At 35.8% G+C, this 22,609-nt stretch overlaps 1 protein-coding gene and 1 long non-coding RNA gene across 2 annotated transcripts in view; both read left to right on the top strand.

Annotated features, from left to right (window-relative positions):
• Positions 1-22,609, top strand: part of NAGPA (N-acetylglucosamine-1-phosphodiester alpha-N-acetylglucosaminidase) — a 40,796-nt gene that overhangs the window by 5,570 nt on the left and 12,617 nt on the right. The window lies entirely within an intron of this gene.
• On the top strand, positions 17,309-22,430 carry LOC141554862 (uncharacterized). Its single transcript, XR_012485988.1, has 4 exons — positions 17,309-17,419; positions 17,957-18,061; positions 19,862-19,906; positions 22,089-22,430. It is a non-coding gene; the product is annotated as an uncharacterized LOC141554862 (long non-coding RNA).

Here is a 22,609-nt window from a genome sequence, read left to right as displayed (position 1 = left end):
TTAAATAAATAATTACTGAAAAGAAAATCCAACTATGTTTACAACTATGACCTGAAGTTAGATGGACAGCCCATAGAATTGGTCCATTTGTTCATATATCTTGAAAAAAACATTGAATGCAAATGGGCAAGGAACTAAATCCAGAACTAGACCAGAAAAAGAGACTTCTTGGGGAAAAAAAAAAGATCAATCTCATTAACATCATTATTCCAGTGATCCAAAATGTCTATAAGTCATTGTGAATCACTCTTCTTCTTAGAATTTAAGTTTCAGGTGGTCCAAAAGGCAATGAGGAGGCACATAGTATGTTTGAGTGGGCTGCAACATATTATCAAGGAAGCCAGCAGGATCAGTATTAACAATATAATCAGAAATGTGTAAGCCAGAAAAAAAGGTGGACCAGTCAGTAATGTACTAAAAACAGGCAATAAGTAAAGAAAAGACAGACCACATGCTGGGAATTACTTTGCACTGATTTCATACTTAATTTTCTATGTACAAGTTGTTCCTTCCCCACCTCACCAAAGAAAATGTAAGATTCTTAAAGATTAAGATCTATTCAGTTTCCATGGCCTACTCCTCCCACTTTCACTTCAGCTACACACAGGGATGCTCATACCTTTGATCTTGCCACCATTCACAAGTGTTGTACTTTCAAGATCATGAACTCTGAAATGCCTTTTGATCATCATCTTTTATCATTTCCATCTTACCCTCTGTCTTAGACCTCTAACCTTGCTCTTCATCTTCATCATGACCTCTAAACTCTCCAGCCTCAGTTCTGGAAAGAACTAGGTCATCACTTCTACATTCTTTTCCTTCTCTATACTCATTCCTTGGAGAACTAGTTCAATACCATAATATACACTCAAATCCTAGTCCCCTTGTCCTATTACCTATCAAAACAAGCAAATGCCAACCTCAGAGTATTCTACCATCCACTGTCTTTGCTCTTTTTATGTGCTGCTGAATGGAACTAGAGAAAATCATGAAGCCCCTGTTGACTGGGTTCACCACCAAATTATAATTGTCATTTCACCTGGACCCTCATTATACAAGCCAGTCCTTTTGCACTTCCCTAATCAAATACAATTCCATTTATTATAAGTAACTATACCAAACTTTTTCAGCTTCCCTAAAGCCTCCTAATGCACATTGTCCCTCTACTATCTCAGCTGAGGAGCCTACCTCACACACACACTTCACTGAAAAAAATGGAGGCCACTCACTAAGAGCTCCTTCTTCCCCCATCTCACATCATTCAGATGTCTTCCCCCACTACTGTATTACTTCCTCCACCCATCTTACTCAAAGAGATGGCTTGAAGAAAATTCCTCTATATGCACAAGTATTTCTTTCCTTGTCTTCTCATCAGATTTCTCCCTCCATCATCCCCAGCCTCTGTCTAATTTTTCATTTTCCCTCTATTTACTGCCTGCTTCCCCACTGCCTCTAAATATGCCCTCTCCATCCTTAAAAAAAATCTTTCTTTGATCCAATCCTTATAACTATTATTTTATCACTCAATTGAGATTCCCCTTCATAACTAAACTTTCTGGGGGGAAAAACACCTATAATCATCACCTTTACATCCTCTCCTCTCCCCTCTACATCTTCTGTAGTCTGTCTTTGGATTTCATCATTAAAGAGAAATCACTCTTTTCAAAATTACCAAAGACCTCTTTCTTCTTGACTTCTGCAGCCTTTTATATGTTGATAATCATCTTCTCCTTGATATTCTCTACTCTCTAGGTTTTCACATTGATCTCTCCTGATTCTCCTCCAACCTGTCTGACACTTCCTTCTGTGTCCCCTTTGTTGTATCTTTATTCAGATTACCTTCACTAACTATGGGTCTCTCCCTAAGAATTAGCATTAGGTTTCCTTCTCTACTTCCTTGATTTTATCCCTCTTTGAGACATCATAAGATTCCATGGATTCAGTTATCTTCTCTATATAGAATATTCTCAGATCTATCTTCTTGAACCTCTCTCCTGATTTTTAGTCTTACATCATCAATTGCCCCTTAGATATCTCAAAATAGATGACTCATAGGCATCTCAAATTCACTATGTGCACAGTAGAATTCATTATCCATTTCCCCAAACTCTCCTCTTTTCTCAATTTCTGTATTACTGTCAAAGGCACCATCATCTTTCCAGTTATCCAGGCCCACAACCTAGATGTCATCCTCAACTCCTTACTCATAATTACCTCTATATAATCACCCTCACTACATTTCTTAGATACATTCTCTTCTCTCCACCCACTAAGACACCATCCTGATACAATCTCAAATTGCCTAAAATCTATACTATTATTACTGTCTTCTAGTTGGTCTCTATGAGTAAAGTTTCTTCCCACTCCAATCTACTCTCCACTCATCTGCTAAAGTCCTTTTTTCCAAAATGGAAGTCTGATCATAACATATACATATGCATAGTCACATGCATGTGCATACACATAAATATGTACACACACACACTAAACTCTAGTGGTTCTTTACCACCTCCAGAATTAAACATAAAAGTCTCCCTAGCTTCTAAGTCCCTAGAACCTTCCTATCATTCCAATTTTCTTATATTTTATTCCTTCCATATATTTTAAAATCTAAGATTATGTAGAATATTCTCTAATGACACTTCTTGCTGTTTCTTGTGCTGACACTTCATCTTTACATTCCGTGACATTTATTTATCTTTACCTCAAACCTGGAATATTCCTCTCTCCTCATTTTTGAGATTTTCTTCCTGACTCAACTTAAATCCCACCTATTGCAGGACCCACCTTACTCATTCCTGCTGCATTGCACATACTTTTCCATTTTATTTCTATTTACACTATACGTGTCAGACATATAAGGTTTGGAGTTTTTTTTTGCTTGTTTTCTCCCCCATCAGAATGTGAGTTACTTGAAGGCAGGGGCAGTGTTTTTGCCTATGTGTCTCCAGTGCTAATATACTTAAATTCTTGTTTTTCCTATCTCTGCCACCTACCACAGTGATTAATACATAGTAGGGAATTAATAAATACTCGGAGACAGGGAATGGATATATGATTTCATTGGTATACCAGGGAGTCCCAGTTGAGGAAACTCCCTTTACAAATGAAACTTTTCAGCAACTTACAGTTTTAGAGTTGCTTAAAACACTGAAAAGGTTATTAAGAGTCACATGGTAGCATGGTAAAAATTGGCCTTCAGATCCAAGGGCCATCTGGAGAGAGAGAGAGAGAGAGAGAGAGAGAGAGAGAGAGAGAGAGAGAGAGAGAGAGAGAGAGAGAGAGAGAGAGAGAGAGGAGAGGACTGAGTGTGGATCACAACATAGTATTTTCACTTTTGTTGTTGTTTGTTTGTATTTTGTTTTCTTTCTCATTTTTTCTTTTTGATCTGATTTTTCTTGCACAGCATGATAAATGTGGAAATATATATAGAAGAATTGAATATATTTAACATATGTTGAATTACTTGCTGTCTAGGAAAAGGGGTAGAGGGAAAGGAGAAAAAATTTGGAACACAATGTTTTGTAAGCATGAATGCTGAAAATTATTGATGTTAATAAAAATATTTTAAATGAAAAATATTGTATCTTGAAAAAAACAAAACCAAGTGTTCCTGGCTTCAAGACTAGCTCTCTATCCATTAAGCCATTCTGCCCCAACTTATCTACAGGAGGATCAGAAATCCAGAGAAAGGTTACAGAACATTAGGCTGAGCCCTTGCTGAGGATTCATAGGAAAATGTAAGCAAATCAAACAAGATGAGAAGACAGAGAAACTGTAAACTGCACTGATGGAGGAAGTACATAATTTGATAAGATCACATACTCACTGAACTCTGGAAGAAATATCCCAGTATTCTAAGTGTTCTCCAATCTGAAACTACTTTAGCCTCCCAGTCTTCCCTCAAGCTCCTTTGCTTTCATACAATACAAAATAAGCTAAAAGGGACTGCTACTGTCTTGAGTCTTTGTATAGTTTCCCATGTCTATAAGAGATTCTTCCCCACTCCACCCCTTACTCATTTTTACCTAGCAACATGATTCTCCAAAACCCAGCACAACTGCTACCTCCTCCCTGAAGATTTCCCTGATTGACTTGCCTACCCCCAGAAATTAGCCCATGTACTTGAATTCCTCAATCAACTCTTTGTGTTATCTGAATGCAATCATTTTCTAACTTGTATTATGATTATTTGTATACCTAGTTCATCTCTCCTAGGCTATAAAATCTTTAAGAGTTTGAATCCCCAACATCTAACAAAATGGTCTATAAATGGTAGGGCTGAAATAAACATTTATTTAATTGGACTTTATATGTATGTAAGAAGCACTGAACCCCTTTACAGAAGTCTCTCTAGAGAAGTCATCCTCCTATATGCTCAGCATTTCTAACATGCTTCTAAGTGAAGCAGAAATGGCAGAGAAACGGCAAAGCCCTTTCCTTTGAGGAGCACCAATCTGACCAAAAAAAAAAAAAAAAAAAAAAAAAAAAAAGCACCATTACATGAAACACATAAATAAGAATCTACAATTGGAGTGACAAAAGTCTGCTTTGGTCAAGGGATGAAAGAAAGGAAGGAACCATTATTGATTTGAGATGCCTGGGGAGATTTTTGGCTGGTAACATGGGGGCCAGATATCAGGAAAGAAGAAATAGATTCATAGATTTAGAAATAATTTGTGTAAAGTTGATCATTGGATCCACAGAAATAAATGTGATCACTTTGATAGAATGGGTCTGTCTGGAAGTTAGCTACCAGTATGAAAGATAAGAGGATTTAAAGCTGGAAAGAATCCTAGAAATCATCCAATCAGAATGGTCTAGAGAATATGAATGTTGGAAAGAAAAACAAACCTTCCTCCCACCCACTCTTCCTTTATCAGACTGTGCCTAAACATTTCCAAACCTAAGCCAGTGCAAAACTGATGCTCTTCTCAAAACTATATGTCTACAGTAGTACATATCTTTGCTTCTCCTTTAGCTAGTGAAAAAGAAATGAGGGAGAAAAGCATATTAGGTACCTCTACAAGACCTGCAATGAACCAGTTGGCTGAGAGAAAACGATTGAACATGTACCTTTTGATGGCTGCTGCTGCCCAGGATATTGCTGCTGTTGTTAACCTGTTCCTCCAACAACAGAAGCCTTCAGAGAGCAAGGTTACCATTGGAAAACTAATCCTTTCCTGTCCTGAAAAAAGTCATCTCCTTCATGGAGAAAAGCTACAAGGAGATAATTTACTTGATCAGGATGATAGGATTCTTGATACTGGAAAACAGTGTGACCTAGCCTCTTTTACAGGGTTCCTGATCAAATGTTTTCAGATATTTCAATTGGTGGGTTATGCAGGATAGTTATATGAAACTAGAATTTTCTCCTTTGGAAATTTAGGAAGAATACTATTTCTTCCTCATTTGTTGGTCTTATTGGTTTTTTAATTTTTAGGAATAAAAGAATTTTAAGAAACAGCAAAGAAGGAAAAAAATGAAAATTTAGTTCCCTTAGATAATAATACAGGCCATCTCTTCAGATCAAAGCTGGAAGTCTCTGTAGATTTGAACATTCAACTAACAAAGGAGGAAAAAAAACAAATATTCTGGAAAATTATTTCATTCTTGACTTTTGGAGGAAAGAGGAACTTCTCTCAGCTAGGAAGCTCTGTACCTCACTGAGGGTACAGAGAAAAATGAAAAGATAAATATTTTTTGAATATATTTAATGACTTTATGAAAGAAGAAGAAGGAAAAGAAGCAGCTCCAGAAAATGCTCTGCTATTAAGCTCCTGAGTCTGAAAGTGGAGAATATAGTAAAAAAAAAAAAAAAAAAAAAGTTGTTACCACTCGTCATCACCAGAGCCACAATATACCTCAAGTTCAATCATACCCAATACTTGGGAAAGATCAAAAATTTCCAAAGTACTTATTTGTGGAATCACTCAAACACCAAGTTTGATGACTCAAATTCTTTTTCAGAAGAATCCTGATTGAAAAATCTGAAAAGATTTATATGAACTGATGCTGAGTAAAATGAGCAAAACCAGAAGAATGTTGTATACAAAAATAGCAACATTATGTAATGATCAACTATGACAGACTTAGCTCTTCTCAACAATAGAATGATCTAAGACAACTCCAAAAGATTCATGATGGAAAATGTTATTCACATCTCAGAGAAAGTGCTGATAGAGACTAAATGAATATTGAAGCATACTTTTTTCACTTTCTTTGGGTTTTTTTTCCCTTATGGGTTTTTTTTTCATTTTCTGTTTCTTCTTTCACAAGATGACTAATGTGGGAATATGTTTAACATGATTACACATGTATAACCTGTATCGAATTGCTTTCTATCTTGGTATGAGAGTTGAACAGGGCAGGGAGGAAGAAAAATTTGGAATTCAAAATCTTATAAAATAAGAATGTTGAAAACTATTTTACATGTCATTTGAAAAAAAATTACATTTAAAAAAGAAGAATCCTGGCAAGTTTTATTGTCCTTTTTCTTTCTCCCCAGCTAAAAAATGTACTACCAGCTATCCCTCCTATACAAAGTACTTCTCCCAGCAGCTGCTTCCATTTCTATGTCCCATTCATGTCTATGACCAGTTCATTTAAGACAACAAGGATATGTGTCACTATGGCCATATCTACCATTCTCTTGAAATTCATTGCTTTCTCCAAATAATAGCCCAGAACTATTTGTTCCCCAGAGAGAAGGTAATTCAACTCTGCACTGTCATTGGTCTTGGCAGAGATTTCATGACCAAGGTGCTTATATAGGCTATACACTTTCACAACAGCTTATCTACTTCTTTTTAGAAAAACAGTATGTTCCCACATTGAATATTACTCCAATCAAATGATATGCATATATTAAGTGTTTACTGTCCACTAGATACTGATATGCACTAAGGATATAAAATAAAGAGCAAAAATAGGCCCTGTCTTCAAGGAACTTAACCTTCTCCTGGGAAAAATAACAAATATATAATATTTACTAATTCCACTTACATAATAAGTAGAAGATAATCTTGGAACATATGGCACTGGCAGCTGGGTTTTACCAGAAAAGATTTCCTTCAGGGGCCCTGAAATGAGTCTTTTAGGAAAGTAGCAATCTAAGAAGAAGAGATAAAGATCAAAGGAGGTACCATCATATAGAGAAAAGAGCACAGCCTCTGGATTCAGAAGACCCAAATCCAAATCCTATCGCTAATTTTTACTTCCCACCTTTGGACAAGTCATTTAACCTTCCTGAACCTCAATTTTCTCATCTGTAAAATTAAGGTAATTAGATGGACGGATGGATTTTGAAGTCCCTTCCAAGTCTAGATCTAGATCTATGAACAAAAGACTAGAGAATTCTGAACCTCCAAAACTTGTTGGTAGACTCAACTAGACTCAAGCTAGATCTATAAATTAGGAGAATCATTTACAAAGAGGATAATTGAACTTATAGAAGCTGATGGAATCACCAAGAGAAAAAGCAGACAAAGAAAAAAAAGTAAATACCTACTATATGCTAGTCACTCTGCTAAGTGCTGGAAATACCAAGAAAAACAAATGGCTTCTGTTCCCAGGGAGTTTCCCAATTAGATTAGGAAGGCAGCATGAAAAACTATATATAGGATAAATTGAAGATAATCAATCAACTGGAGGAAATATTTGCAGAAAAGGGGATCAGGAGTGGCTTCTTGTAGAAGATGGGACTTTAGCTAATATTTGAAAAAAAGATCTGAGAAGACAGCAGGCAAAAGAGAGAATTCCAAGAATGGAAGTCATTGAAAAATCAGAGTCGGGAAATGAAGCAAACTGCAAAGAAGAACAGCAAAGAAGCCATTGTCACTTGATTGTAAAGTATGTGGAGTGAAGTAAGATTTATGAAAATTAAAGATATACAAGGAACCAAATCATTTTCTGTTTGAGCCTGGAAGCAATTGGGAGCCAATGGAGTTAACCAAATAGGAAGATAAGATGGCCAGAACTGCATTTTAGGAAAATCACTCTGATAATTTAATGCAATACAACTGGAGTGGGAAGATATTTGAGGCAGAGGGGTCAGCCAGAATATTTCCCTTGCAAAACATTGTGTTTGAAATTTTTCTCTCTTCCTTCTCATCCCCACCCCTAGACATCAAGTAATCCAATATATGTTAAACAAATGCAGTATTTCTATACATATTTCCACATTTATCATGCTACACAAGAAAATCAGATCAAAAAGGAAACAAATTAGAAAGGGAAAAAAAAGCAAGCAAACAACAACAAAAAGGTGACTATATTATGTTGGGATCCACATCCAGTTCCCCACAGTCCTCTCCCTGGATGCATATGGCTCTCTCCATCACAAAACCATTGGAACTAGTCTGAATCACCTCATTCTTGAAAAGATCCACTCCATCAGAGTTGATCATCAAATAATCTTCTTGTTGCTGTGTATAGTGTTTTCTTGGTTCTATTCACTTCACTCAGCATCAGTTCTTATAAGTGTCTCCAGGTCTTTCTGAAATCATCCTGATGATTGTTTCTTATAGAACAATAATATTCCATAACATTCATATACCATAACTTATTCAGCCATTCTCCAATTGATAGATATCCACTCAGTTTCCAGTTTCTTGCCACCACAAAAAGAGCTGCTACAAACATTTTTGCACAAGGGAGTCCTTTTCCCTTTTTTATGATCTCTTTGGGATAAAGACTCAGTAGAGACATGTTGAATCAAAGGGTAATTAAAGTTTGATATCCTTTTGGGCATAATTCAAAATTGCTCTCCAGAATCAGGTCTGATCTTTTCATCATGTTTACTTCAAAGTCCTCTTATTTCATTAAATGTCTATTTTTTCCCCTGAAGAATTAGACTCAGTTTTGCTGGATAGGTCATTCTTGGTTTTAATTCTAGGTCTCTGACTTCCAAAATATTATATTCCTAGACATTTGCTCCTTTAAAAAGAAAAAAAAAATAGAAGTTGCTAAATTTTGTGTGGTCCTGACTCCATGGTATTTAAACATGGCATTAATTTTCTTTCTGGCCGTTTAAAGTATTTTTTCTTTGACTTGAAAGCTCTGAAATTTGACTACAATATTCCTGGGAGTTTTAATTTTTGAATCTCTTTCAGGAGGTGAATGGTAGATGTTTTCTATTTTATTTTGCCCTCTGGGTCTAAAATATCAAAACAATTTTCCTTTATAATTTCTTGAAGTATGATGTCTAGGCTCTTTATTATTATTATTTTTATTATTATTATGGCTTTCAGGTAATCCAATAATTCCAGGATTTAAAGGTATGTTTCCTGGGCCTACTAGTATTGACTTCCTGTCAGTAGCATAGGAAGTAAAGTGGTGTACTGAGTGAGCACAGGTTGAATAAGCATCAGTTCATGGGATTCTAAGGGGCTTTTGGATTTGAGAAAACATGGTAATTAGAGGAAATGTCCAGACTTCCATCTTTCTGTTTAGGAGACCTGGAAGCATCTCCCCATGCCTTGAAGGAATTACACTAATGACCCACTTTCTTGGCATTATTCTTTTTTTTCCCCCTGAGGCAATTGGGATTAAGTGACTTGCTCAGGGTCACACAGCTAGGACATGTTGAATTTGGGTCCTCCTGACTTCAGGGCTTGTGCACCTAAATGCCCCCTTAGCATTATTCTTAACCCCTCAATCTTCCTTACTCCATACATCCAATAATAAGTGGCCAATTTTTGGCACTTTACCTCTGTGATATCTGGCATCCCATCTCTTCTCTAATTACACCACTCTCATCACCTCTCACTTGGAATATTGTAATGGTCTCCTACTTTTTCTTCGCTGCTTCTCCCAAACAATCCCCACATAGCTACCATAGTGATTTTCCTTGGGGGCAACTCTGAACAAGTCATTTTTTTATTTAGTAAATTATTACTATTACCTTAAATATCAAATATAAAAAAATTATTACTATTACCTTAAATATCAAATATAAAAAAATTCTTTGGCTTTTGATGTCCCTCAAACCATACCTCAACCTTTTCAACTTACTTTTTTTCCCTCCATTTTGTGGTCCAACCAAAATGGAATTCTTTCTGTTCCTCACACATGGCATTTCATTCTCATTTTGCATACATGAAATGTCTTCCTTCCTCACCTCTACTTCACTTCCTTGCTATAAGAGGCCTTTCTGATTATCCTCCAGATAGTGTTTCCCTTAATTATGGACTTATGCTGAACTATTTCTTTTGTATGTTATTATACTATTATATATTTTATATGTATTCATAATATACTATATATATGTATATATGTGTGTATGCTATTCTTTGTATATACTTCTGCATGTACAACTTAACTTCCCTGATAAACTGTAAGCTCCCTGAGAACAGAGATTGTGTCATATTTTTTTTTGTTTTTATATCCCCAGCATCTAACAGAATGTCTATCATATAATAGACATTTAATAAAATCTTATTATTTGATTATCTTGAACAATAACAAGAAAGTACATTCAGGAAAACTGCTCTATTTAGCATATATCTATATCATACTTTGAAAATCCATGCTCAAAAAGTTACTAATAAAGTAGGAACATAAATTTAGTTTCTTCTTAATTTTCAAAACAACAAATCTCTACAGATAAGGAGAGAGGAACAGCTCTTTTCCTTCTCTTCCTTGTGAGTAGTCAGATTGTAATACAAAGGGAAAACTAGACCCACTTAAAGCTTGGAATCTTTTAACTAAGAACTTTTATATCTTGACCTGTGTTATTGGAAAGGAGAAATCAACCTTCTCTGGAAAATCATCAGACCAAGAGGGAAAGAAATTCTACCCAACTAAATAAACACACAATGAAAAGAGACATTTTTGACACTACCCATCAGTTTTATTTCACAAACATCCCAAAAAAGAGAAAAATTAACTTTGAAAACTGTCCTTGTTTGGAGAGGAAGGAAAAGTAGCTGCAGCAAAAGACCGACTGAGCTCAGATTTCAAAACTTTGAGGTTTTTCCTCTTCCTCTCCAACACAACATTTTTGCTGTGATTAGATCAATGAAATCTTTGTGTTTTACCTTTATTGTTCTTTAGTCCTTTCATTTATAGATGCCTATGGGGGAAGAAATTTTTGTTATGTAATAGCCTAGGGACTTCCCCTTTAGAAATTCTATCTGCACTATAGAGCTTGCTCCCTCACTTATCTTGGCAATGGCCTATTGCACATGGCTTGAGACTAGTCCCATAGGAAGATTTCCAACAGATACATAGAGAGTGGGATGGAAGAGGGGAGATTGGGAACAAAAAGACCACCTAGAAGACTTAATATTATAAAAGAAATCAGAAGCAATAAGAGTTTGAACTAAGAGTGGGGATACATTGTAAGAAATATTGATGAAATAGAATTTGATGTGTTTTGGCATCAAATCATGTGTTCCGAGTAGTGTTTGGGGTTCTGCACCAAATTTTGAAATTAATATAGGCAGCAAATGTTGGGGGGTGGTCATGTGAAGAATTCACAATGGTGAATTTTGTAAATACCTTTTTGGTAAAAGATAGGTTTACTTAGGAGAAGAGATTACAGAGAAAATGAAGGGTTTCAATAAATACCAGGAAGGGAGATCATATAATTATCAAGGAAAGGGATTTTAACAATTAAAAATGGAAAGCACAAGTTCCCTAGTGGAACTTACAATTAATCAGGTGAAAGAAATATTCCATAAGAAAAGATATCATGAGGCATGGGGGAAGGGTGAGGAGAAAGACATTACAAATCAGAACACCAAAATGGACTGACCCAAAAAGGATTCAGGAAAGATGACATGGGCCATGGACAGAGTTATACTGGAAATCTCATCTCCGGGGTTTGACATCATTTGGATTTCTGATGGACAGAGCAAGGTGGGGCTAACCACAATTTCTACCGAATGGGACTGTAAAGTTAAAATGATTACCATCAGTGCACTTCCCTGCTTGCCTCAGGGAGTAATCTTATCAGTACTTCAGTCTTTCTCTGCCAGGTCCTCATCATAATTGATTGGACTTGATTGGAAATAGATGGTAAAGGACAGGAAGGAGTCAAGGCTAACTCCAAAGTTACAAACCTGGATAACTGGAGAATGATTGTGACCTTAAAAGAAACAGGGAAATTTATAGAAGTTGAGGAGGATAGATATCTTTTTGGACACACTGGACTTTAAATGCCACTGAAGATGTCTGATAGGCACCTGAGAATGTAAGACTGGTATTCAGGAGACAGAGTTGGATATATAAAATTAAGAGTCATCCTTATGAGATTGATAATTAAATTTTGGAATATATATCTTAAGATGTTGTTCTGAAAAGACCCTAGAAATTAGTCAGAAAAAACTACAAACCATGAATGTTGGAGAGAATAAGCCTTCTTTCCCCTACTCTCCTCTCATCAGGCTGTGCCTAAAGATTTCCAATTCCAGGGACAATAGTGTGTTCCTAATCAGGGCTACCACTTAATCCAGGCATGCTGACCTTCTCCTCGCTGTCACCATGGGGCCCTAACCCATAGGCAAAGTCATACACAACATTTCTTCTGCTCTCTACTTAAGACCAGTTGCCCTAAGAATGCAGAGTTGGCATTCATCATCTTGCCTACAGTAGTAGAAATCTTTGCTCCTCCTTTTGATCAGTGAGGAGTAAAGGGGTGGGGGTATGGGGGAGCTAGACTTAAGGGAGGGTAGTGTGTGACACTCAACACAGGAACTGCTGCAAACTACTTGGCTAAGTGGAAGGGGTTGAGACATGTACTTACCTGGGCTTCTGCTGCTAATGTTGCTGTTACCACCCCTGTCTCTCCAAGACTCAAACCAGTCAGAGAGCAAGATTGCCATGGGGAAAAGGATCCTTTATGCCTTAGAGAAAGCTACCTCCTATTTGGAGAATAGATACAAGGAATTTGATCTGGATTCATTGGTGGGATTTTTGATGCTAAAAGGTAGGTAAAGGACTTCTTTTTCTTTTATATAAGTTAGCTAGCAACTGAAAATATTTTCATACCTTTCTGCTGATGATAAATCAGGTATAGAAATTACCAGGGACTGGAATTTTTATATTTTGGAACTTAGGGACAGACCTTTTGGTCATTTAGCATCCCTGGACTTATTCCTTTTAGCTTTTCAGAAGCACAAGGAATAAGAAAGAAAGAAAGAAAGAAAGAAAGAAAGAAAGAAAGAAAGAAAGAAAGAAAGAAAGAAAGAAAGAAAGAAAGAAAGAAAGAAAGAAAGAAAGAAAGAAAGAAAGAAAGAAAGAAAGAAAGAAAGAAAGAAAGAAAGAAAGAAAGAAAGAAAGAAAGAAAGAAAGAAAGAAAGAAAGAAAGAAAGAAAGAAAGAAAGAAAGAAAGAAAGAAAGAAAGAAAGAAGGAAAGAAAGAAAGAAGGAAAGAAGGAAAGAAGAAAGGAAGAGAGGAAGGAAGGAAGGAAAAAAAAGAAAGAAAAAATGGAAAATATAAGTCCTTTTAAAATGCTGCAGGTCAACTGAGCAGATGAGGGTAGGTAGTCTCTGTGGCTTGTTGTCTTTCAGTTTTGTACTAACAAGAGGGGAAGGGAATTCTTTTAATTATTCATGTGAAGAACAAGAATAGGGGCTCCAAGAGGAAAGGGAAAGTTTTCTCAGGCTACTTAGTTGGTCAAAGTCTATACCAAAGAAGGTAAGAGTTTCTTGACTAGGTTTAATGATTTTTTAATATGAAGAATGAGAAACCAACAATCCTGTAAACTATCTAGTACAAATTTTTTTTTTACTCAATTTTCCTTATATAAACAATTATCGATTTTTGTAGCCTCTGATAACAAAAAATAAAAGCAGAGTTGAGCTTTCATGCTGTTTCATACTATCTTTCATATTTACCAGCTTTCTACATGTGACTTCATTCATTTTCATAGCAGTGTTCAGTAGAAAGAAGAGCACTTGTTTTGGGGGAAATTTTTGGAAGGGATAAAGGGATTTGTTATATGCTGAGATCTCCTAGCTTCCAGCCCTTTTGTCTCTCTTGCCTTCTGACCAATTTGGAAACTATAAAGTGAGGTGGGGATTGGTACTTCTAGCCTGCTAGAACAATAATGGTGACATTTCAGGGACAATTTTTGCCTAATAAAAAGTAGGGATGAGACTCAGAGACATTTCTCTGAATCAGAAGCACACTTATAGAGCAAGATCTAATTCATCAGCCTGTTCTGTTCCTTCATAGCACAGCTAAAAGGTATCCTGGAAAAATGGGCTCATGACTCTGTCCTGAAATTCCTGACCTCCAGAATTGAGAGTATAATAAAAAGCTTGTCACTAATCATCCCCAGAACCAAAGTTTTCCTCAAAATTGTTGACCTCGAGTACTTCAAAGGTAAGATGGGTGAAGACAGAATTTCTTCAGTAGCATAGGATTTGAAAATATTTTCTAATTCTGAAGGTTATTTCCAAGACAAACTGGTCTCCAAGTTTGAATGAGCATGTACAGTCTATGAAGTTAAGTGGACAAATAGCTATCCAGTTTCTTGACATATTGGCAGGAGCATAAAATGTGCCTGAGAGGTGGTGGTAGAAAGTTTCTCCAATCACAATTGGCTCAGACACTAAAAATCTCCTTCTAACAGTTCCAGGTCTCTACATAGAGAAAATGGGGGGCCAATGATAAAAACCCAGTTTTGAATAACATCATACATAATATCACCCTGAGTAGACATAGTAACTATTGCTAGTGTAAGATATCCTTTCTTTCTTTCTTTCTTTCTTTCTTTCTTTCTTTCTTTCTTTCTTTCTTTCTTTCTTTCTTTCTTTCTTTCTTTCTTTCTTTCTTTCTTTCTTTTTAGGCTGGGGTTAAGTGACTTGCCCAGGGTCACACAGCTAGGAAGTGTTAAGTGTTTGAGACCAAATTTGAACTCGGGTCCTCCTGAATTCAAAGCTGGTGCTCTATCCACTGCGCCACCTAGCTGCCCCACTTTCTTTTTTCTTAATTTTTTTTTTTTTTACATTTTATTTTATAGGATTTTATTTTTCCAAATACATGCAAAGATAGTTTTCAATATTCTCCTTTGCAAACCTTGTGAGGAACCCTTATTTTCTAAGCAAACCTGCTTTTTTTTTTTTTTTTTTTAATTAAACATCCCCCGGGAATGTTATTCTATGGGACTTAATGTTCCCATTAAGAACCTCTTCCTGTTTATGAGAATTGTATTTCCTGATTGATTTCAGCCCCATATTTTGAATGGATAGGATTGTCCATAAGTCCCAATCTCTTTGCCTTCAGAGTGCATGAGAGTGCCATGGAAAAGAGCATAGGCTCTAGGGGCAGAGGCCTTAAGTTCAAGGTCTAACTCTAACACTTAGTACTTGTATGATCTTGGAGAAGTCATTTTATTTAGTTTCCATATCTATAAAACTGTGAAGGTTGGACTAGCTGGTCTCTGATGTTTGGTAAGATCACTGATCTTATAAGAAATGTGGGTGTGAAATAGGCATGTCTAGAACATCAATGGGATAGAAATCAAATTCTCAAACCAATGTATGTTGGACTATGTGGCCACTGAAGCCCATTCCAACTCTCAAATTCTGTGATTCTGAGAGAAGTCTCTATAGGTCAGGTAAGAAGCAGCTTTGTTTTGGGATACAAAGTAAAAAAAATTCAGCCTCTGAACATGAGAGCTAACATTGTAATGAGGGAAACAATATATAAATAATAATTATGTTAGCTAACAATTACATAGTGTCCACTATGTATCAGCCATTTGTTCTTATTAATATGACGTCATTTGGTCCTCGAAACAACCCTGATAGGTTGGTGTTATTATTATCCCCATTTTATAGAGGAAAAAGAGGCAGAGAGATTAAATGACCTGCTCAAAGTTAAAGAACTGATAAGTATCTGAAGAGAGAATTAAACTCAAATCTTTATCAGTCCAGACTCAGCACTCAATCCATTGTGCCAACTAACTGCCCCAAATAATTATACAAGATGGGTAGGGGGAAGTTAATCTCAAAGAAAAAAGGAATGGGGCAAAAGCAGGAAGAGAGAGAATATGGACTAGGAAAGGCCTTGATTTGTGGAAAGTTATATAAAATTACTTTTTAAAAACTGTATTACTGATCAAATCTTGCCCTTTCGCTCTGACAGAATTCCAAGAGATTCTGCAGCCAGAGTTTTGGAAACTCTCTCTTTCATGGAGTCACACAAACTCCTCCATGATCTACTCCAAGTTTGACAACTCCAATGGTGTTCCAGAAAAATTAAGTGATTCTTGCATAGCACTTTTACTAGGAGCCAAGTGAGTTTTATTATTTTTTTTTCTTCCCTGAACAGAAAAGTGTGACTTTCCCACAAAAACTCTTTTCACAGTGCCTGCTCCTATTTCTATATTATATTCAAGTTCATCTTCAGTTTTTGTAATGGCAACAAGGGTCTGTGCCAGCACTACTAGATCTATAGCTCTCCTGAACTTCATTCATTGCTTTTCCTATATAACATCCTGAAACTATTTGGTCCCCAGAGAGAAGAACAGACAGCCATGCAACGTCACTAAGTTCTGCATGGAACTCATGACTGCTCCTAAACAAAGTGGTAAAGAACTGATAAAACAGCTCTCCTATTTCCAAATAGCCAAAATGGTAAGTGCTCAGTATATCACTTCAGAGGAGTAGAAAGCTGACCAGCAGCACCACACACTGGACAACTGTTCTAATCGGACTAAAAATCAGAATGGGCAAACATGTTTTTCTATGCTAAAAGGAAAAATATATGTTGTTCATATTTTTCCATATCTATAAGGCACTGTAATCTTTTTCTAAGTACCAATAGATTCCAGTTTAAAACATTAATTTATTTATAACTATTTGTATCTTCCCATGTTAGTAAGGATCTTTCTACAACTTTTTGGACTAGCACAAAGAAAAAAAGGTTTCCTTGCTTCTCTATTCCTCTGAAACTCCAAAATTGAAGAAGGGGGACAATTATAAAGAACTGAGGCCTCAGTGAAATATTTTATTATATTAGTTTTTAAATTTACTTGGGGATAGGAAGGATTGGCTATGTGTATTTGATAAGAATGGTAATAAGTAGGCGAGTCTCTCAGACCCTGTTGTAGCTGTTCTTCCAGAAGATAAGAAAGGGTTATTCTTATTCAACCCAGCAATTACAGGGTGCAAGGGGGACTTTTGCAAAAGGAATCTGAGCAAAAGATCTTACCTTAAATATAGGGACAATTTAAAATTATTTCAAAACTATAACTTTTGCATATGAGAACTATTACTCATTGCTACTAGCAATGCTCATTTCAGTGCTTTCTGATTGTCTGTTCCCTAGAAAAAATGCTCAGCTGGCCTGTTCCTTCGATCAAAATACTATATGGATGTCTTTTGTTCTAACCTGATGGAACTGAACTTGAAAATAGAAAAAAGTGGATTCTTATTCCAAAATAAAAGTCTCTTCATGACAAATAGTATGAAATACCTTCCTACCTACAGATAAGTGCAAATTATCTTCCTTGCCCTTAAATAAACACACACATACACACACACACACACACACACACACACACACACACACACATACTACTCTGCTCCCCTAAACTACTGAAAGAATGAGAGAACTTTTGACTGACAAGCAACAAAACTCATTGGTGGTAGAGATAAAGAAGACCCAAATTTTAAAGGTTCTTTAGTTTGAAAAGCCAAATCTCATCAGGACTTTTCATCAAAGAACCTATGAATTTCATCAAACACTAACTAAAAGCTCTTAATAGGAGAAGTGATACTAAACTGAAAGTTTAACTAGACTGTGCCTCCAGTTGCTATAGCAAAGATGTCATCTTCCCTACCAACCAGGAGTCTCAGTGACTCAACAGATTCAGGATTGGTACTGAAGCCTAGGAACTCAAGAGAACATGAAAATGGGAATAGAGGAAGGTTTATAGGAAGGTTTGATAAAGGGACCCAGCATGTTGGGAAGATAATTAATTCCATTTTCTTTTCCTCAGTCATGCTCTGTGGATTTTCTGGGTATTCAGACTTCTACAAGATCCAATGGATTAAGGCTATTCTCAACTGGCAAAATTATAAGGAAGGATGCTACTGGAAGATTTGTAAGTGAAGTTGACTACTTTAGTGGTAAGGAATTTGAGCAGTTAAAGATAAAATGTAATCTGGCATATTCCTTCAATGTGGTTCTAAGATCAAGTCCTTGGATTCTTAGGAATATCAAATACCATTTCCTTAAACATTTGATAGGGTGATATTGAGAAAATTAGAGCCATATTAAGGGAAGCTGGTGATTTGTAAGGGATACAGAGATTTGTATTTAAACACACACACACACAATAAACAGAGGGTCACTATGGATATAAGGGCTAAAGTATGCAGAACTCAAGGAATGGGATCTAACTACCTCCAGGGTCAATATTATAAAGAATGCACAAGGACCTTTTTGAAAGTCAGATGTATGAATTATGGATTATGTCCCTATTGGAACCTAGTTGTCAGTTACACTACCCTTTCCCACACTGGTCTCCTCTTTGATTGTGACATTTTTAGAAACCAAGCACAGAGAATGGCTTCCAGTAAATATAATAAATGACAATGAAGGAATCATGCATTCCTCTGAATTCTAAAGAAAAGAATAAAGCTGTTTTCTGTCACACTTGCCTCTTGTCACCAGAGGTAATCTTAATGCGAAGTAAAATCCACAGCTCCTTGATACACAGAGAAGAGGCTTGGGAGGCAACATAGACAGATATTACACCCTATACAAGATAGTCCCAGATAACTTCACCACATTAATGATATTTTAACTAAAACACACTGCTAAATCACAAAACTCTTCTCTAATATTGTTAGACAAACCACCTAGCAAGAAACAGGAGATTCACAGACCTAAAACTGTATTATAAAGCAACAGTCAGCAAATCATTTGGTACTGGCTAAGAAATAGAGTAGTAGATCAGTGGAATAAATTGAATTCACAAGACCCAATAGCCAATGACTATAGTAACCTAGTGTTTGATAAACCCAAAGACTCTAGCTTCTGGGAGAAGAACTCACTATCTGACAAAAATTGTTGGGAAAATTGGAAAATAGTATGACAGAAATGAGGCATTGACCAACACCTAACATCCTATATCAAGATAAGTTCGAAATGTTTTCATGATTTAGACATAAAGAGTTGTGCTATAAGCAAATCAAGAGAACAAGGGATAGTCTACGTCTTAGATCTATGAAAAAAGAAGAAATTTATGGCCAGAGAAGGACTAGATAAGAAATAGGAGATTCAGGATCAAGATTCTAGTCTCTAGAACTCTTAGGAAAAAAGGGCAACAAATTTTTAAAAAGCAAGTAACACATTGTGAGTGAATAACTTTTGAGACAAAAATTTTATTTGGAGAATCATGATGATGATTATGATACATCATAAACTTTTACTGATTCCAATAAGTGCAGTAAGATCTCCACAAATATCAGAGATTTACCTCAATACTTGGTAGTCATAATTTCTATCCAATGAACAGATAGGACATAACATTATAAGAAGAGAAGCACTTTCAGGAAAGCAAGGAACTGAGCTTTACCATGGAATTTCTAAATTGAAATTGTTCACATGGAAGTTAGTGAAAGGAGTTGACAATAAGGGAAGAATTTTAAAGAAGAAGGAAAACTGTGGGAAAAGCAAAACAATTCTAAAACAAAAAGAAGATATGATGATCCCTGACATTTACGTGGCACTATAAGATCATAGTCAACATTGAAAACCACAAAAACACGCACATTATAGAAGTAAAAAAAAAAATACAAGAAATTTCCTACAGCAAGCTATAATTGATAGAGATAGAGAAAGAAAAATGGAATTTGTACACATTCATGATATTCCTCTCTATTTTTTCTCTCCTTAGTTGTCCTTGGAAACCAGCCATTAATGAGAGACAATCACCTTGAAGGTAAAATTGTTGAAAATAAATAATATCTATTTCAGATTGGATTAAGATTATTCTCCACTGGCAGAATTCTAAAAAAAAGTATCTTATAGAAGATTTCCTGTCATCTCCTCATATACATATGTTCCATGTTTCACTAAGAAAAACACAATTTGTCAGATATAGATATGTATATTTTCATATACTTTTTGCTTTTGCTCCTCTGAAAAGATACATTTAGACTATATTTTTAATGGAAAAAGTGGAAGGGAGACCATCTTCATCAATGTCAGGCAGCCCAGAAGACTTAAAGATGAAAGACTTGAAGATGAAAAAGTGGCAAAAACAACATCTGTGATATCACAGGTCTAATATAAATACCTGCTGTAATTTCTTATTTCTCTAAAAATTTGATGCAGTTTTTTTCTCAGCAATTCATTTTCAGGTTTTAAGTTTAAATAGAGAGCAAGATTTTTGGTCATCTTACTCAGCATTTCTTTAAGAAAGACAATTGCTTTTGGTGGCTAAAAAAAAAAAGCGAATGAAATCTAGGTCTTTTCAACACTTTCCTTCTTGTTGGTCATCTAATCGGCCCTCTATCAAAGAATTTCAGCTGCAATGTACCTGACAAGTTGTCATCTAACCTGTGCTTGACTTCCAAAGAGAGATGATCCACCAGCTTATGAGAAAATCCATTCAACTCTTCAACTCAGCTCAAAGTTAGGGAGTTTTTCATGACATCAAGCCTATATTTGCTTCTTTGGAGCTTCCATCCACTCCTCCCAGTTCTTTCCTCTAGGGCAAGTAAACAAGTTTGTTTTTTTTTTGTTTTTTTTTTCCCGCCTGTACATCACAATCCTTCAAATAGATGTGACAGATATCATATCCTTCATCCCAATTCATCTTTTTTCTACGTTAAACATGCTCTATTCTTTAAAGTAATAAAGAACTTTTACTACTTCCTTACTTCCTTAAAGAACTATCCTAATGTGTCATAGGGATATGCCCTTCACTATTCTGGTTGGGCTTCTCTGAATAATTTCCATCTAATTAATTTCCTCCTTAAATGCTGGTGCCCAGAACTAAATATCTTGTTCCAATGAGATCTGAAAAGGGCAAATTCCAATGGGATTTTCAGTTCCATGGTTCAATAAGCTTTGCCTCTCCTAATGCTGCCCAAGATTGCATTTTTTTGGCTTGCCACATGCTGCTTCTGACTCATATTGAGCTTGTAGTTCACTAAAACCCCCAGATCCTTTCCAGAACATCTACTAGCTAACCATACTTTCCCCATATCATATTCTTGAAATTGAATTTTTGTATTAAGTGCAAGACTATACATTTATCTTTATTGAATTTTATCATAATAGATTTAGCTCAGTGTTTTGTCCATCAAAAACCTTTTGGATCTGAACTCTGCCACCCATTTCACTTTGGTGTCATCTGTAAATATAATGAATATAGTCTCTCTTTCTATATCCAACTCATTAATAAAAATATTAAAGAGCATTGGCTCAAACACAGAGGCGTTGGCACCCTACACTAGAGACTTTCTGCTATGTTAGTGAACCTAGAGTATGCTCTTCAGTGTTTAAAAATCTGGCTCTGGGAGAGGAGGATAAGTGGGGGAGAAATGGATTCATATATTTTTAAAGTTTAATCTACATCATTTACGTTTTCTTAAGTCTAAATAATCAGCGAAATTACATCAAGCCTTGTTTTATATTGATGGCATATTTCTGAGTTTTAAATGCTTGAAAATTTTAACAACTAACTCTTAAGAAGTTGGTGAGAATTGGCTCCAGAACATACTTGCATCAAACAATTTTTCCAAGGTTCTTTGAGTCTACCATCCAGTGTATTCTGAATCTATCTGATTTTATTATTGTCTCATCCATATCAAACCATCCTCCATAACAATAGTATGAAATATTTTGTCAAGAGTTTTGCTAAACATGTCTAACCTATTTTGGATTGCTTGCTCTCTTGGGGAGGGAGAAAGAGTGGAGAGGAAGAAAAATTTAGAACACAAGGTTTTGAAAGGATAAATGTTGAAAAGTATCTTTGCATGAATTTGGAAAAATAAAATACTATTAAATTTTTTAAAGAGTTTTGCTAAGCTCCAAGTAAACTAGGGCCATAGCATTGAAGTGGTAATAAAAAAGCATGTCTAATTGTATTGCCTAACAAGGTTCTTTCTCCCCAGGTGGGTGTTCTTCCCGGAATACAGCAGCAGCAGTTGTTTCCTTGGGTGGCTTTCTTTACTACTTTTAGGAAAATTCACCAACCATCAATAAATCCAATTAATACCTTATAACAACAAATCAGTAGCTAAAATGGATGACTCTGTACCTGATAATTCTTTTTGTAATAGGTTCCCTTAGGTCCTGAGTTTGCACATATTTCTAAAAAAAGAGACCAGCAAAGTATAGGCAGCAGATTAGAAAAATCTTGTGTTACTGAAAAATCAAGGTTAGTAACAACAACCTTTACCAGAAGGTACCAGAGTAATAATGTTGACTGTATCCAGCAAAATGATTTCATGAATAGTCCCCAGAAATAAATCAAAGTCAGCTTGATGCAATCAATATTAAGCACTTTTTAAGTTCTTTGCACTTAAAAAGTGCTTAATATTGATTAACATTACACACATGGAACTGTGGTAGATACTAGGTGAGATAAAAAGATGAATCAGTATTGTACATCTAACAAAACTTACACTAAAAA

Source organism: Sminthopsis crassicaudata, chromosome 1 (genome assembly GCF_048593235.1).
Source record: "Sminthopsis crassicaudata isolate SCR6 chromosome 1, ASM4859323v1, whole genome shotgun sequence".
Lineage (NCBI taxonomy): Eukaryota > Metazoa > Chordata > Mammalia > Dasyuromorphia > Dasyuridae > Sminthopsis > Sminthopsis crassicaudata.
The sequence above is the reverse complement of the archived record's forward strand: the minus strand, read 5'-3'. Positions and strand labels throughout refer to the sequence as shown.